Below are 15,974 nucleotides of genomic sequence, written 5' to 3' on the forward strand. Positions count from 1 at the left end.
ACACTCAAGACCATGCTATGGGCATTTGCAGACCAGTTTAAGAGGGACCGAGACAAACATCTGCCCCATCTGTCATTTGCTTACAGAGAGGTTCCCTAGGAATCCACAGATTTTTCACCCTTTGAGTTGCTGTACGAGCATTGGGTGAGGGGACCTCTAGATCTGATTTGAGGTGAATGGGAAAGTGAGTGTGAATCTCACAAGAAGTCTGTTGTGGCATAGGTTCATAGGCAGGTACTAAGCTATCTGACCTAGGGCATTTAAAAGCCTAGCCAGAGTGTGTTGGCTTTCGCCGCCCCATTGATTAATTAACTGACCCTCTGTCAAGCAGAGCCAATGAAGTGATCCCAGGGGCGTATTTTCTGTTACCCATCCACTTGTCAAGGCTTCTCTTGAAGAGTGTTAGTGAGGGGCTCTGCCTAATGTAGTCAGGAATTTTGTTCCAAAGCATGGGAGTCTCTGACAGGAATCTATCCCTCCAGCATGTTCTATTTATTGTTGTGGTGAGGTTTAGCTCACTAGAGCGCGTGGCTCGCAGTGACTTGGATTTCTTTAGGTGGAGCATGTCCGTCAATACTGAGTTGGACATGGCGTTGTAAGTCAGGCAGAGATCACCTCTGAGTAAGCGATATGACATCGAGTACAGCCAGAGTTTTTTCAGTCGGGTTGCATAGGACATATGTTTGAGGCCAGTAATCCTCTTGGTGAGGTGTTTTTGTGGTCTTTCCAGCTGTTTGAAGTGTCTTGTGAGGTACATCCCAAATGGGGCATTGTACTCTATGATGGGTCTGATGAGTGACGAGTAGAGGGGCACTATAACCTCTTTATTTCTAGATGTGAACCCCTTAGTAATTAGATGGGGTCACAGAAGAATTTCCTAACTATTTTGGTAATATAATTGTCAAAGGAGAGATTACTATCTACCTGGGTCCCCAAATCTCTTATTACCTCTTCTGTATCAAGGGGGCTGCCACCTACGTAGTAATTTGTGGGTGTTTTGTTTTTCCCAAACGGGATGACTATGCATTTGTTGGCATTTAGCTTGAGGCCATGACTATGACACCAGGTGTCTGTCTCAGTAAGGCCTTTCTGAAGGATGTCTGTGTTAGCCGCAGAGTCAATTATGGCTCCCAGTTTGCAGTCATCGGCACACTTGGTTAGCCATAGTCTTCCTGTGTTTGCTTGTACTTCTGAGAAATATATGCCGAAAAGTAGGGGTCCCAGAACCGAGCCTTGCGGGACACCACTTGTGACTGGTTTAGAGTCGGACCTGGAGCCCATTATTCATACCGTGTGAGCTCTGTCTGTAAGCCAGTTGGCAACCCATCTTGTGACACAGGGGTTTATGTTCAGGCTGGTGAGTTTTTCTATAACACCCGAGTGAGGAATGGTGTCGAACATCTTGGTGAGATCAAGGTAGGCTGTGTGAACCACCTTTCCCTTGTCTATGGCTGTGGTGACTGTCTCGAATAGGTCAACCAGGTTTAGTAGGCATGATCTGCCCTTAACAAAGTCGAACTGGGTCGGGTCAAGTGTCTGGAGGTTCCCAATGTCTTTGTTAATGAGTTTCATGATGATGTGCTCCATAGCCTTGCAGACTAGGCTAGTCAGGCTTATGGGGTGATAGTTACCAGGGTCAGTTGTGGCCCCTCCTTTGTGGAACAGAATAACCATTGCTGTGCGCTATTCCATGGGCATGTAGCCTGTGGAGAGGCGGAGGTTGAACAGCGTGTTTAGGTGGAGGGGGGGGGGGTTAGTGCAAGACTCCGCCTGGGACACCACCTGACCCTATTGATGCTGTGTTTTTGGATTTTGAAAGGGCTGTTTTCACCTGTGCTTTTGTGATTTCCAGGGCACTACACTTTTCTGGAATTGTTGGGGGCCCTTTTGAAGGTAATAGGGAGGTGAAGCTTGCACTGAATCTATCTGCCAGGATGTTGGCAATATCAGTAGGTTCAGCATATTTTGTGCTATTTTGCACTAGCTCAGAGCATATCTGCGAGTTGCCACTTAGATTCTTGACATAGCTAAAGAAGGCTTTGTGGTTATCTTTCAAATCCTTGGCTATTTTTCTTTCAAAGTTAGCCTTGGATGATTTTATGAGAGACCTTAGCTTCTTACTGATACTGTTCAGGGATGTCTTTCCTGATTGGGATTTGCTTTTTTTTTCTGAACTAGTTTCCTCCTTTTGTTGTATAACCTGTTTATGGCAGGGGTCGACCAGACTGGTTTCCTTCTCTTAGGAGAGTGAGTCTTGGTTTTGCTAGGGATGGCACAACCCATGCATCATTGTAGGTGCTCATAGAGTGCAATTGTAAAGGATTGTGCATCTTGGGCAGTGTTATCCTTTAGCGTGGGGGCTGTGAAACTTACCACCTCTGCCTTAAGTAAGGTGAAGTTTCCTTTAGAAAAGTGTTTCACTGTGGTTTCCTTGGCTGGGGGTGGTGGTGAGGTGTGGACATCCAGGGTGATTAGTTTATGGTCTGATCTAACCAGTGACGGGTTGACCTCCAGTACAGAACACTTGTCGCCCATGGTGGTGAAGACCAGTGTTGTGGCCTCTGGTAGGGGAGTTTACCAGCTGATCCAGGGCATTTGAGTTGATAAATTCCAGGAAGCGCTGAGCCTGGGAGTTTGTACTCAAGTAGTTTTCCCAGTTAATGGTAGGATAATTGAAATCACCCAATATCAGGGTGTTCTGTAGGACCTTCATTTTTTCCAGTGTCTCCAGAAAGGTGGAGTGGTGGTCCTGGGTCATGGAGGGTGATCTCTAGCAGGTCACAATTTGCACTGCAGATTTGCCCAATGTTAGCTGCACATGGATGGTCTCAGAGGTATCATGCTGCATCACTAACCTGGCGGTGTGGGTATCTTTGATGAATATGGACACCTCCCCTTTTGTGTTTCGGTCCGTGTTCTGTGGCCAAACTTTGTGGCATAAGTTATAGCCCAGTAGGTGCTGGAGTGCTCTCTGGAGCCTTGAACCAGGTTTCAGTTACTGCACAGATGTCAATGTTCTCCATACTTAGGAGTGCTTTGAGCGCATGCATTTTGAGATTTAAACTCCTGGCGTTGAGTAGCATAACCCGCATTTTTTTTTTACTTGTGCTGTTTACGGAGGTGGGTTTGAATTTTGCGCCTTCCCTAAAAAAGGCACTATGAGGGCAGCAAGAGTTTTGGCCTGTATTTGAAAGTCAAGGAGTGACAGGTGCAAGCCGTCTCTTGTGAAGCAACGCGGCTTGTCGAGCATGTCATTCCCAGTCTGACAGACACTGGATCCCCTTTGAATGACACCAGAAACTTAGCCAATTGTTGAAATTGATCATTTTTTTCTTTATACTGAGGTATTATTCTTGGTGAGGGCAGGATGCTACTCAGGGTCAAGGTCATACCCGCCTGGGCTACATGATCAGAGAGCTCTTCCATGTCTCTTTTCATGTAGTCCAGGGAGGTACATCTCAGGTCATTCACACCAACATGAATAATGACAAAGTCATATTTGTACTTGTTCTGGAGTGACCCGAGTGCTTGTTTTACGTGGTGGATTCTGGCTCCCGATAGGCAGCTAACAGTAACCTTCTCCTTGTCCAGCCTAGTGAGTGGGGCGTCAGTATGCCTGAATATTGAGTCAACTATTACTAGTGTGTTAGGTATGTTATTTCGCCTTAAGGGCTGTGATTCTGCGTTACATTGATTTTGTGTTTTATGTGTTGTCTGGTTTGTGACGGGAGGTGCAAGTTTTGTGGGTGTTTGCTTTGGAGTGCTCTGATGCTTTTGCAGGTTTTTATTTAGAGCCCCTGACTATGATTTCGTGTATTTTTTGCCAGTGTTGGTTTAGTAGGTCTATGTGAGACTGGAGGTCTGGTGCAAGTGTTAACCTTCTCCTCATGACTGTCTGTTCCAGTTTTGGGTGGAGAGACCTTAGCCTCCAGTTTGGCTGTATAATTGCATCTCTCGTATATGTTAGTGTTTTGTGGTAGGAGGAGAGGGCTGTCTGTGTACATGAGGCAGTTGTAACATCACCTCAGGATACCCAGATTCATCAGCTGGACTGGAGAGTACACCTGAAGTTGCCCTTTGGTCATGCCTGAATAGTAGGGTGAGCTGCTTAGTCACTTGGTTGGTGAGGGGTGGATAAAGAGCCTTGTCCTGCTTGGCAGTCAAGTGTTGGGGTATATTAGTGCTTGCTATTAGGTCTGAGCAAGTGCTGGACTGTAGGATGATTTTTGAGTGCTTAGGTTGAGAGTTAGACTAGTTTCAAGTGAAAAACTAAAGAGAAGACTTAGTGGAGCCGGGAATAATTTAACTCTAGCTAACTGGTGCTGCCCGGCACATAAAACTGTGCAAACGCGTTTTTTAAACTACTAACTTCTGGGCTGGAACCACTCCTCCAGGAACAGATGGCTGCTCAAAGTTCCACTCTCTCACAGGTGAACAGAGAAACTTCCCTCCATCTAAGTAAGGTATGGGCAACTCAGAAACTTGTAACACATCCCTGAATTCAGCACTAGCCTGAAAACTGGACTACTTGCTTAAAAAGGCAGGAAACAAGAATTTTTTTTTTTGAAAAGATAAGGCAAATATGTACACTTAAAACAGATTTACATGACTACAAGCGATCAGAAAAGGCTATCGCACGCATATGTCCTAAACCTCAGGACAAGGGTCAGGGTACTCATGGGCTTGGCCCAGGAGAACCTGGCAGAAGTCCAACAGCAAAAAAGGTTTGGTATGACAGGAATGCTCGAGCTAGAGAATATGCTGTAGGACAACAAGCAATGGTTCTCAATCCTGTCAGACAATAAGCTGCAGGCAGCTTGGGAGGGATCCGACAAGATGGTAAGGAGGGTCAGTGATGTTAACTATGTGGCAAAACTGCTAGGCAGGGGCACAAAATGTACCATGTTAACATGATGAAACCTTACGATGATAGGGAGGCCCTTGTGCTAAGTATTGGCAATAGAAGGTAGGAGGTGTCTGAAGGGGACCTAAGGCTACAGAGAACCAGCCAACCAAATCCCAAATTACTGTGGTGGAGCCTAGAGTTGCAGGCATATGATGGGACAGTGCAGCACAGTACTGGTGTCAGCACTGCCAAGGCAGCTGGAATCTCAAGACAGGGAATGGGGTAAGGTATTCTCAGATAGGCTCAATCCTCTCAAGCAACGTTTCTGAAGGGTCATTTGAAAAACTAGCTTGAGTTCTCGTGTGTGGGGGGGGAGAAGTGTGACAAACTGAAATGCTGCCAGCCCAGCTTTCTGGAATTTTGTAAATAATCATATATAATTTGTGAATGTTAATATGATCCATAGGCGTGTCTTACAAATGTAAGAGAACTATATGTTATGTGGATATTAAAACTACTGGTACAGAAGTGTGTGTTGAACTGTATGTTATATACTGAGCTTCAAGAATGTAACCATAGTGTACCCTACTGGAAAAGAACAGAAATGTATATAAACTATATTAATAGCAGAAGTTGGAACATACGGAGTTAACTTGCAAAACTTTGAGAAAATAAGTCAAAAGTGTTTTATGATGTGGCATAAATGTTAGTTTCAAGGCAGCAAGGAGGCAGGATGTCCAGAACTAGGAGTTTCTTTCTATTGTCTTGAAACAGAAATAATTACTAGGTTTAAAATGTAAAAGTGTTTAACTGTTTTGCGACTTCCAGATCTAGGCAAACTTCTGACAGATATGTACTGCTCACACAGAGATGCTAAAAAGTCTGTTGGTAGCTATTAACCTGGGAACTGAAGGTGGGTGACAAATAGTGGTGTCATTCAGCTGACCCAGCAGTAATGTTTTGATATTTATTTGGCAACTCTCTCAGAGACTGGGCATTTTGTATTTGTCTTTGGACCTAGAAACATCCATCTTCAGCACTTCTGCCTTGCTAACAGTAAGTAACTAGGGAAAAGTATATTTTAGATATAGACAGGAATACAGTAAAGATTAGTTTCAATGTTTTCTGTATTTATTTGAGACTGACCAGCAATGTTGTTTTAAAATATTTCCTGTGATTCTGAACTCTGTAGTCACTGTGCTGAGTTACTGAATATTGTCTTGTTCTTTTATTTATTATTAAATATATTTAAACCTTTTAATTGCAGCTGGTGTGTTTAGAGATATTTAAGCTCTTAGAGTACTTGCATATCATCTGGTGACACTGTATAGGCCACTCCTAAACAGCCTTGGTCTTGGTCACACTTACAGTTTGGATAATAGCAACACTGCACAGTAAGATTGGTCACCCTTTGGGAAGGGCCTTAAAGTAGCTGATAAGGGGTATGGGTTGCAGTACTAACTACCTTATGGTCTGGGCAGAAGGGGGAATAGCTAGTAAACATGTGCCAGCCTTTCCCAGCTGTGTGTTTGTGTATAAATCAAATCTCAAAGACACTGTGTGTGTGTGTGTGTGTGTGTGTGTGTGTGTGTGTGTGTGTGTGTGTCAGCTACTTGGGCAGGGACATGAAGCACTGGTTGGGCAGAGAGAGTGCTGGGAGGACTTGGCTTGGAACCCTGGCTAAGGACTCAACTCTAACTGTGCCAGTGGGGAATTTTATTGGGCATCTGGAGAAAGAGGGAGAAACCATCTCTAGACTGATTGTGATCTGGGTGTGCTCTTAAGGGAAATTGTACTTCACTGTGTGTGTACCTGTCATCCTCTCAATGTGGATGCGCCTCACTGGTGAGGATTGAGGTGCCTCGATTACTGGGCTAGTGCAGGGGGGTCACATTGTCTATGAGCCATTTGGCTTTCCATCAGAAGACACACGGATTTATGCCTAAATCTGTCAGTTTGTCTATAATACCCGAGTGAGGTATTATGGGAAATGCCTTTGCCAGGCCAAGGTAGGTAGTATGTACTGTTATGCTCTCATCCATGGATCTTGTGACCCTCTCAAAGAACTCCACCAAGTTTAGTACTCATGACCTGTTTTTGGCAAAACCAAACTGGGATGGGTCAATTGTTTGAAAATTTCCTATGTCTATCGGGTCCACGCTAATTCTTTCCATGCTTTGCATACAAGGCAAACTTATGAGTCTGTAGTTTCCTGGGTCTTAGTCATAGTTGTTTACCAGTCTAATGACCACAAGGACCTTTTTAAGCCTAGCCATGCAACCCAAATCTCTGACAAGTTATGGTACCCTTTTAAGTATAAGCAGTGGATTGCGAGGTGAAACATTTACAAGCAAGGGCCTGTGAGATTAACCATTTACAGGTTGCCTGTGTCCATTAAAGAGAAAGTTGCCAAATCAGGGATCAGTTTCCTGTTCCCCATCCAATTGTTCAAGTTACACTTGAATTGGGTTAGGGAGGAACTCTGCTTAATATGGATGGAAACCAGTTACAGAGATGGGGTAGTCTCTGGGTACATACCTGTCTCTCCAGCAGGTCATATTTATATCACAGGCAAGGTTTAAGTCCTTAGAACGGCTAATTTTGGTGTTTGTTTTGTGGCTATGCAGGAGGTCTATCAGAGTGGGGTCTGACAACACCCTGTATGCCAGGCATAGATCTCCCCTCAAAAGCCTGTAGGAGACAGAATACAGGGACAGGGCCTTGAGGTGGTCTGCACGGGACCTTTTATTTATGCCCTGTATTATTTTAGTGAGGAACCTCTGTGGACGTTCCATTTGTTGGATATGTACATACAAAAGGAGGCACTGTACTCAGTGATAGGTGTGATGAATGCCAAATACAGTGGACCGACTTCCTTGGATCTAGATTCCATACCATTGTTTATAAGTTGCACAACATAGAACAATTTCCTCACTACTGTAGACCAATGATGTTCAAAGTCTAGATTACTGTCTATGTGTGTCCCTAAGTCCCTGACTACTTGGTCAACTCTAAGGGGTGTGTTGTCAATATGATAGTTACTAGAGGTAGATGACTTCCCCAAGGATACTATTATGCATTTCTTGGCATTTAGTTTAGTCCATGGCTCTGACACCAGTTGTTTGTCTGTGTCAGCCCTTCCTGGAGAACATTTGTGTCAGTGTGGGATTCAATGACAGCTCCTAATTTGAAATCATCTGCAGATTCAGTCAGCCAGAGACATTTTCACAGACCTTGACTTCAGGGAAGTAAATGTCAAAAAGGAGCGATCCAAGGACCAATGCCTGAGGGACTCAACTTGTGACTGGCCTCTATGGAGAGGTGTACTCCCCATTTTAATTTCTTGGGGTCCTGTGAACCAGCTGGCTATCCACTGGGTGACATATGGGTTTGCACTTAACCTCAAGTTTGTCAACAATGCTTGAGTGGGTTATCATGCCAAATGCCGTGGCCAGGTCAAGGTAGGCAGTGTGAACCATTTTTCCCTCATCCATTGCTTTAGTGACATTCTCAAAGAAATCCACCAGGTTGGGTAGGCATGACTTGCCCTTGAGAAAACCAAACTGGGTTTGGGTTGAGTGTCTGTAGATTTACTATATCGCTAATGATCATTTCCATGATAATTCTTTCCATGGCTTTACATATGACTAGTGAGACTTATGGGTCTGTAGTTTCCAGGGGTGTGCAGAGGGCTGACTGTTGCTGTTCTCCATTCATGAGGCAAGAAGCCTGTTTGGATGCTACAGTTAAATAGCAATTCCAGAGGGCCTGACAGGTCATGTTTCATGCTTTTTAGAAGACATCCTGGGATATTGTCTGGACCCATTGATGCAGTGTTCTTGGTCTTGGAGAGAGCATTATGGACCTGTTCCCTAGTGATAGTAGGGTGAGTTATACATGATGATATTTCATGAGGGAAGGTTGAGGGGGAGAGAGAGTGGTAAAGTTAGAGCTGAATTTATCAGCCAGGAGGTTTGTTACATCTTCTGGCTCAGTATAGGAGGCTTCATTTACAATGAGCTCTGCACGCAATTGTGTATTGCCTTTGAGGTTGCAGACATAGCTAAAGAATGCTTTGTGGTTGTCTTTGGCCTGGGAGGGCAAACTTGCCTCCAATTTGGCTTTGGTAGACTTTGTCATCTGAGTTGTTTGTTTAATTTAAAGAGAGCCCTTTTATCCTGCTGGGTGCTGCACCTTGTACTTTTTGCCATGATTTTCTTCTTTCTATTACACTGCCTATTGATTTGTGATTCCATCAGGGTGGCTTGTTTTTCAAGTTAGTTCTGTACTTCTTCCTGGTGGATACAGCTGCCTCTGTGCAGCTATTAACATGCTTGTATAGAGTTTCTGTGAACAGTTCTGCATAGGCATAGAGTAGTTCCTGAATATTCCAGGTCTAGCTGGGGGTCCAGATTTTATTTTTACTTCAAAGGAGATCATTTTGTGGTCTGACCTTACCAGGGAAATTACAGTAGAGGGTTTGCAGCACTCTCCCATAGTAGTGTGGACTAGATACAGTATGGTTGCACCCATGGTTGGTGTATTGACTAGACTAGGGAGTTTGTGTTTTCAACATCCAAAAATCTCTGTGCCTGTACGTTTGGTGTCATACAGGATTCCCAAGTTAATAGTGGGATAATTAAAGTCACCCATGTATATGGTATTGGGTTGGATGGTGAGCATTTCTAATAAGTTTAAATACATGGTATGGGTTTCCATGATCACAGAGGGGGACCTACAGCCTGCAAGGAAGTGGTATTGGATTTTGCCTATGTTGATTTGAACATGGAGCAGCTCAAGTGCAATGTCTTGTTTGACCAGCCTTGGGGTATATTTATTTCTGATGTAAATCGAGAAATCTCCATCTTTAGTCAATGTCTGTGTAGTAGGTTCATAGGTGTGCACTAGGCCAATGACCCTGGAGCCTTTACAAGCCTAGCCCATAGAAGTGCTCTAGCATCATGCCACCATTAGCTCCAGGTGCCTCTATCAAGCAGAGCCACTGGAGTGATCCCCAGGGTGAACTTTCTAGTTCCCATCCACTCATCAAGATTTCTCTTGAAAAGGGCCAGTGATGTGCTCTGCTTGACATGTATGGGAAGTCTATTCTAGAACATGGACAGTCTCTAGGTTATGAACCTGTACCTCCAGCATGTTCTGTTGATTGTGTTAATGAGGCTGAGGTCCCTGAAGCATGTGATGCGGAGGAATTGGGATTTTTTTTTTAGGTGTAGCATTTAAAAAGGGCTGGGTCAGACATGGCTTTAAGTCAAGCAGAGATTGCCTCTTAATAGACGATACGAGACAAAGAAAAGCTGGAGTTTTTTTGAGTCTGTCCATGTAGGGCATGTGTATAAGGCCTAGGATCCTCTTTGTGAGGTACTTTTGTGGCCTTTCCAACTGTTGCACGTGTTTAGTGAGGTACATACCAAATGGGGCATTATACTCGACGATTGGTCTAATGAGGGAAGAGCAGAGAGAGAATAATGACCTCTTTATTCCTGGATGCAAAACCCTTGGTAATGAGATGTGACACACAGAAGGACTTTCTGACCACAGTGGCAATGTGGTGGTCGAAGGAGTGGTTGCTATCAACCTGTGTCCCCAGATCTCTTATAATGCCTTCAGTGTTCAGTGCACTATCATCAATGTGGTAATTAGTGAGAACTGAGTTTTTCCCAAAGGGAATGACAACACATTTTTTGGCATTAAGCTTAAGGCCATGGTTTCAACACCAGTCGTTGGTCTCAGTGAGGCTTTCTGTAGGATGTCTACATCACTTGGGGAGTTAATAATGGCTCCCAGCTGGCAATCGTTGCCAAAACTGGTCAGCCAGAGTCCCTTCATGTTAGTGTGGACTTTTGAGAAGTAGATGCCAAACAGAGAGGACCCAGGGCCGATCCCTGTGGGACTCCACTAGTGACTGGTCAGCAATCTGATTTGGAGTCTATTTTCACACTGTGGGTTCTGTGAGCCAATTTGCAACCCACCTAGTGATATAGGGGTTGATGCCTAGTTTGGAGAGTCTAGCAATAATTCCCAATTAACATTTGTTAATCAAGAAGGTCCGACTGGACACAAGTCGTTTTTTCAGCACAGGCTCTGGAGAAAATCTTCAAGTTACTGAAAAGTCAGAACATTTACATAAAAACTCAAAACATTCACATAAAAAATATAGGAGCAAAATCCACTCTATACAAAGCAGTACTAAAAAGTAAACTTTTACATAAATAATAATAGTAGGAATGGCAATGTTCACAATTATTGAGCAGTTTTAATATAGATCATGAGCGTATACATACAAAATAGAAAGGACAGGGCAAAAGATTTTGGTAAAATCAGGGATGATTCAGCGGTATGGGTATTTCTTGATGTCAGGCAGGTAGATGTTAGTAACAACAGAAATAGCCACAGCAACATTTCTCATTCTGTCTTATTTCCAATTCTGATAAGATTACACATTTGGCATTTAAAAGACTGTACCTTCATAACTGCCAGTGTGTCATCACGTAATCAATAAGGAAAACAGGATTGGCAGGTACATTGTGACGCCCGTGCCCTGGCCCAGCAATCAAGGAACCTCAGTCCTCACCACTAACACCAGAGAGTGAGTTTCATATATGAAGAAAGGATAACAAATACACACAGTAAAGTGCAATTTCCCTTAAGAGCACACAGATATCACAGTCAGTCCGGGGCTGATTGCTCCCTTGCTCTCCAGGTCCCAAATAAGACTCCCCACTGGCACAGCTATAGGGTCCAGATCTCAGGCTAGGTAGGCAAGCTAAAACCTCCAGCACCCTCTCTGTCCAACCAGTGCTTCATGTCCCTCCCCAAGTAGCTGACATACACACACTTAGAAATAAGAGTTTATACAACCACACAGACATGCCTGGGAAAGGCTGGCACAGTTTCTCCAGCTGTGCCCCTATTACCCAGACTATACAGTAGTACCACCTACTACCACCCAGCTAATATTTATCAGCTCCTCAAAGGTCCTTAAAAGGGTGTCCAATTATTACTGTGCAATATTATTATCCAATTGGTAGTATAACTAAACAGTCAAGGCTCATTAGAGTGACTTGGTACAATGACCACTATAAAAATGCAATGTACTTAAATTATCTCTACACAAAACAGCCACAGTTGAAAAGTTTTAAAAATGTTTAATAATAAATAAAAAAACAAGACAATAGGTCTTACTACACACTGCTAGTCAAGAGTTCAGAGTGCAGTAGTACAGTTCTGACAGCACAGAAAAACACAGTCTAATCTTTCTAGTTTCTAGCTATTTCTAAACGAAAACACAAATCTAAGATAACTTACATATGAGCAAGACAGTGCTGTCAGTTGGATGGTCAAGACAAAAATGCTCAATAATCTCTGGTTCTCTCTGTTTTAAATTGAAATTGCAGTTCTGATTCACATTACATCATTCTTCACACCTCCCTGGGTTCCCAGGCTAACAGAAACTGCATTTACATTATTAGCATCTCCTTTCGTTATCTTGCAGCTGGTCAGGAAGCAGGCAATAAAAATATATTTACATCAATTTAACTTTTGGTTAAAACAATAGAAATAATTTCTTCATCTAGACCCTTCGGCACCACTGTCTACATCAAAGGGTCACCATATGCTTTACTTTGGTCAGTACAGTGCAATGTTATCACATTTTTCCCAGTTCCACATGTAACACTTTTTCTACTATTTCCCCACCTCTTCTCTTCCCGGTCCTACCTATCCTACTTACAGCTGATTATGGCGTGCGCTTTTGCCAGCGCGTTAGAACTGTTGCCCCAATAACGGAAAAGTACCTATTTCCTTACCTTTAAGACAACAAGCTTGTAGTTTACATTCATATTTACAAATGACAGAATTGTCTACAAAATTCTATCTGGCTAGGGTGGCAGCCTTCACACACACACATTACAAAATTATGTCACATTTAGTAAGTCGACAAAACAAGAAGATTACACAAATTACCAAGCATATTCGGAAGTTAAATACATTTGAAACTGCAATGAATATTGAAACTTGCTGATTGTAATCCACCACCCTTTTCCTCAAAAAATCTGGAATTTTAGGAAGTAAGCGCAAACGTAATATCCAAAATCGGGGGCAATTGAGATGCACGCTTCATACAATAAATTATTTGGATACTCGCTTCCAGTATCCTTGCCTTCACAAATTCATTCGGTTCCCCGGTCAGACAAAGAACTACCAATGCAAATTACCAGCCTAAAGGTGGCTCTGCTTTACAATTCATGGTTAGAAGACGTATGCTCTATACTACCACCATAAATGTGCTGCTGTAGTTGTAACGGCCAACGGTCCCTCCATGCACAAATCACAGTGTCCCTCCCACCTGATCGGTAGCACGCTCCATGCCTTGCTCTTCCTGTGTTTAGCTCAGGTGAGGCGCGGCTACCGACATCACACTTCCGTCAGGTAAGAGTGTTACGACGAAACCAAAGCAAGGCAGCTTTAACTGGAGTGATTATTTCTATCCTAGGTAATGCTACTTAATTTGTTCGGGACAGTATTTACTAACATGGCATAGCACTGTGTCTCGAATTTGAACGTCACTTTGAATAACTCCAGGTGGACTTCAGCAGGTGAATAAGAAACGAAACAAATTGAGTCTTACCTTTTCCAACTTTCTCAAGAATGGTTGTTTATTTTGTTGTTTGTTTATAATGAAACACACCCCAGAGGTAGACAGGCGTATTTTTGACTGACAGTTGCTTGTTGAATCTTAGTTTGTAGTTAGACGGAAACAATTTATGTTTGTGTTGTCTTACAATAATAAATCTATTCCCTGAAGCAGCTCCTGAGTTTCAATAAAGTGGAAGTAAATAAAGGATCGTAGGGGTAGAGGCGTACTCTTCCTCAATGGTTTGGTTTCAAAGACTGTTAGTCCCCAGACGTTGAACTACTTCTGGTTGGACTGCTTTGATATTTATACCTAGCCTTTTTGTTTTATATGATGTAAAGAGTTTTGTTTAGAAAACTGTTTTTACTTCCCGGTCTCTGAATTGAGGTAGTAAATAGCGATTGTTTACAGTGTTTTAACAAACCATGATTTTTATTGTTTAAATTTTTGTCTTTAAGTGCTACCTTATGTTTGCACTCAGTAAGTTTCTCGCTTTTATGTTGTGTTTGGAATGTAGAAGATCTTTTTATGTTATATTTTATGTTCTCGGTTTTAATGACCTAACTGAATATGAATCGTTATGTTTAAATTGCTCCTTTTGGGGATTTGGAGGACATTCTGTTTTGATTCAAACAGCGATGTATGACCCACTTTACACCACCTAGGTACTTCAGAGTATGGAGCTGTTTTCCAGAAGAGAGAGTGCTCTTGGCATCAGCTGTCATTTCAGTTGCACTTTATGTATCCTGTGATTGGTTTGGAATTTACTTGGCCTGCTTTAAAGGGCAGATGTGCATTTACTGTAGTTTTCAGTGGGGAGAAATTTATTTTCCTCTTACAGACTGTGTTTTCCTGATTTATTCATTTTAAGTGGGCATGCCCACTAAAAATAAGTATCCTTCTTTAGAGCAGCTAGAAGCCCTCTCTGATTACCTGACTTAGAAGTTTTAGAGATTGACAGACTCAAAATGAGGCTGCAGGTTGAAGCCAGATATCACCTTATAGTCCTAACACTGAATTAAATTGCCTGGGAAAAATCCTCTTTTTGTTCTTATGGATACTACACCAAACATTACATAGATAAATGATTTATAAATATGTGCAATCCAAATCTGTGAGTATCCTTCTTGTTAATGTCACTTTCCACTGTTGTATCCATTGTTCTTAATAAAATATGCTCTGTTATGGATTTAGTTTTAGAGTACAACAATTAAGATTCTCAGGATAACAACTCTTTCCCCATGATATGCGGAACAGTGCCTTATTTAGGTCCTTTGGGGGTGTCTGCTCCTGTGGAGGCTGGGGTAGCAATGTCTTGATCATTGAACTATGTTAACAGACTTTGATCAGCCTTGCAGGGCTTAGAAGCATGATGTATTTAGCCCCTTAGGTTCATAGGTGTTTACTAGGCTAATGACCACAAGGGCCTTTTTAAGCCTAGCCATGTATCTCAGATTTCTTAGGAGGCATCCTCAGCTGTAGATGCTGAGGCATTAGCATTCTGGTCATTGAGCTGTGTTACTAGATCTTGAATATATTTGTGATCATGGATTTTGTCTGTTATCCTTGTTGGTGGGGGTGGGGGGGATTGATGCCAAGTGAACATGACCAAAGTCACAGAAATTTCATCTATAATCTTTCTTGGGGTGAAGAAGTGGTTGGTCATCTTTCTCTAGTCAACTGTCTGGCTAAATTGTTAATTAGGCTTTCATCTTGCAGTAAGTCTTTCCAAAGGTTGGGTGCCAGCCAGGCTTTACTTCTGTAGTACTGTCATATTCAGCATTTGGTTCTTTAAATCTCAGTTCTCTTGCCTATTCTATACCATTTGTTTTGCGTATCTCTTCTATGTACCAAATCCTAAAGCAGTATTTTACATATGGATCCAATTCCTTGAAATGACTTTACAAGTTTGCAGTTTTTTTCTGTAGTCTGTGGTCATCTACTGCTGACCAACTGCCAGACTTCTTATTTGCCTTTTATACACCAAAGTCATATGCCATGTATGCGCCTGCACACATCTTCCTTCTTTAAATCTACTTACAAAGTCCTAAGGCAGTATTTTCCATAAAGGTCCCTTTCCTTGAAATGACTACCAATTGGCAATTTATCTTTTCTGTGGTCTCTGGCTAACACCTGTTGACCAACTGTCAGGCTTTTATTTGCCTCTTATATGCCAAAATGATGTGCTATGTATATACCTGCATATATCTGCTGTCATTAAATCCTGTCTAGTATTCATATTTATGTAGAAAAATAGAAAAATAAGAGTCTTCTTTGTATTGTTGCTTGTAGGTATGGCATTATGGTAAAAGGATAATAAATTATTTTCTTCTATATTGTTGTGGTTTACCACCAGGGCCTGTAAGATTTCCCATAATTTCTGAGTATTTGCTCAGATCTCTCAGCAAAATTAATGGATAGGTTTTGAGGAGCAGATGTGAAGTATATAATACTGTGTTGTTACATAAGTGCTTT

General features: G+C 42.4%; 1 protein-coding gene across 1 annotated transcript in view; it reads left to right on the top strand.

Moving 5' to 3' along the window:
* Positions 1-13,299: 13,299 nt before the first annotated feature.
* LOC122814193 (inaD-like protein) overlaps positions 13,300-15,974 on the top strand; it is a 464,245-nt gene continuing 461,570 nt past the window's right edge. Inside the window, exon 1 of the mRNA XM_044086799.1 lies at positions 13,300-13,358. The gene's annotated coding sequence lies outside the window, so the exon portion shown is untranslated. The remainder of the gene's footprint in view (positions 13,359-15,974) is intronic.

Source organism: Protopterus annectens, chromosome 10.part0 (assembly GCF_019279795.1).
Source record: "Protopterus annectens isolate FY-2018-M chromosome 10.part0, PAN1.0, whole genome shotgun sequence".
Classification (NCBI taxonomy): Eukaryota; Metazoa; Chordata; order Ceratodontiformes; family Protopteridae; genus Protopterus; species Protopterus annectens.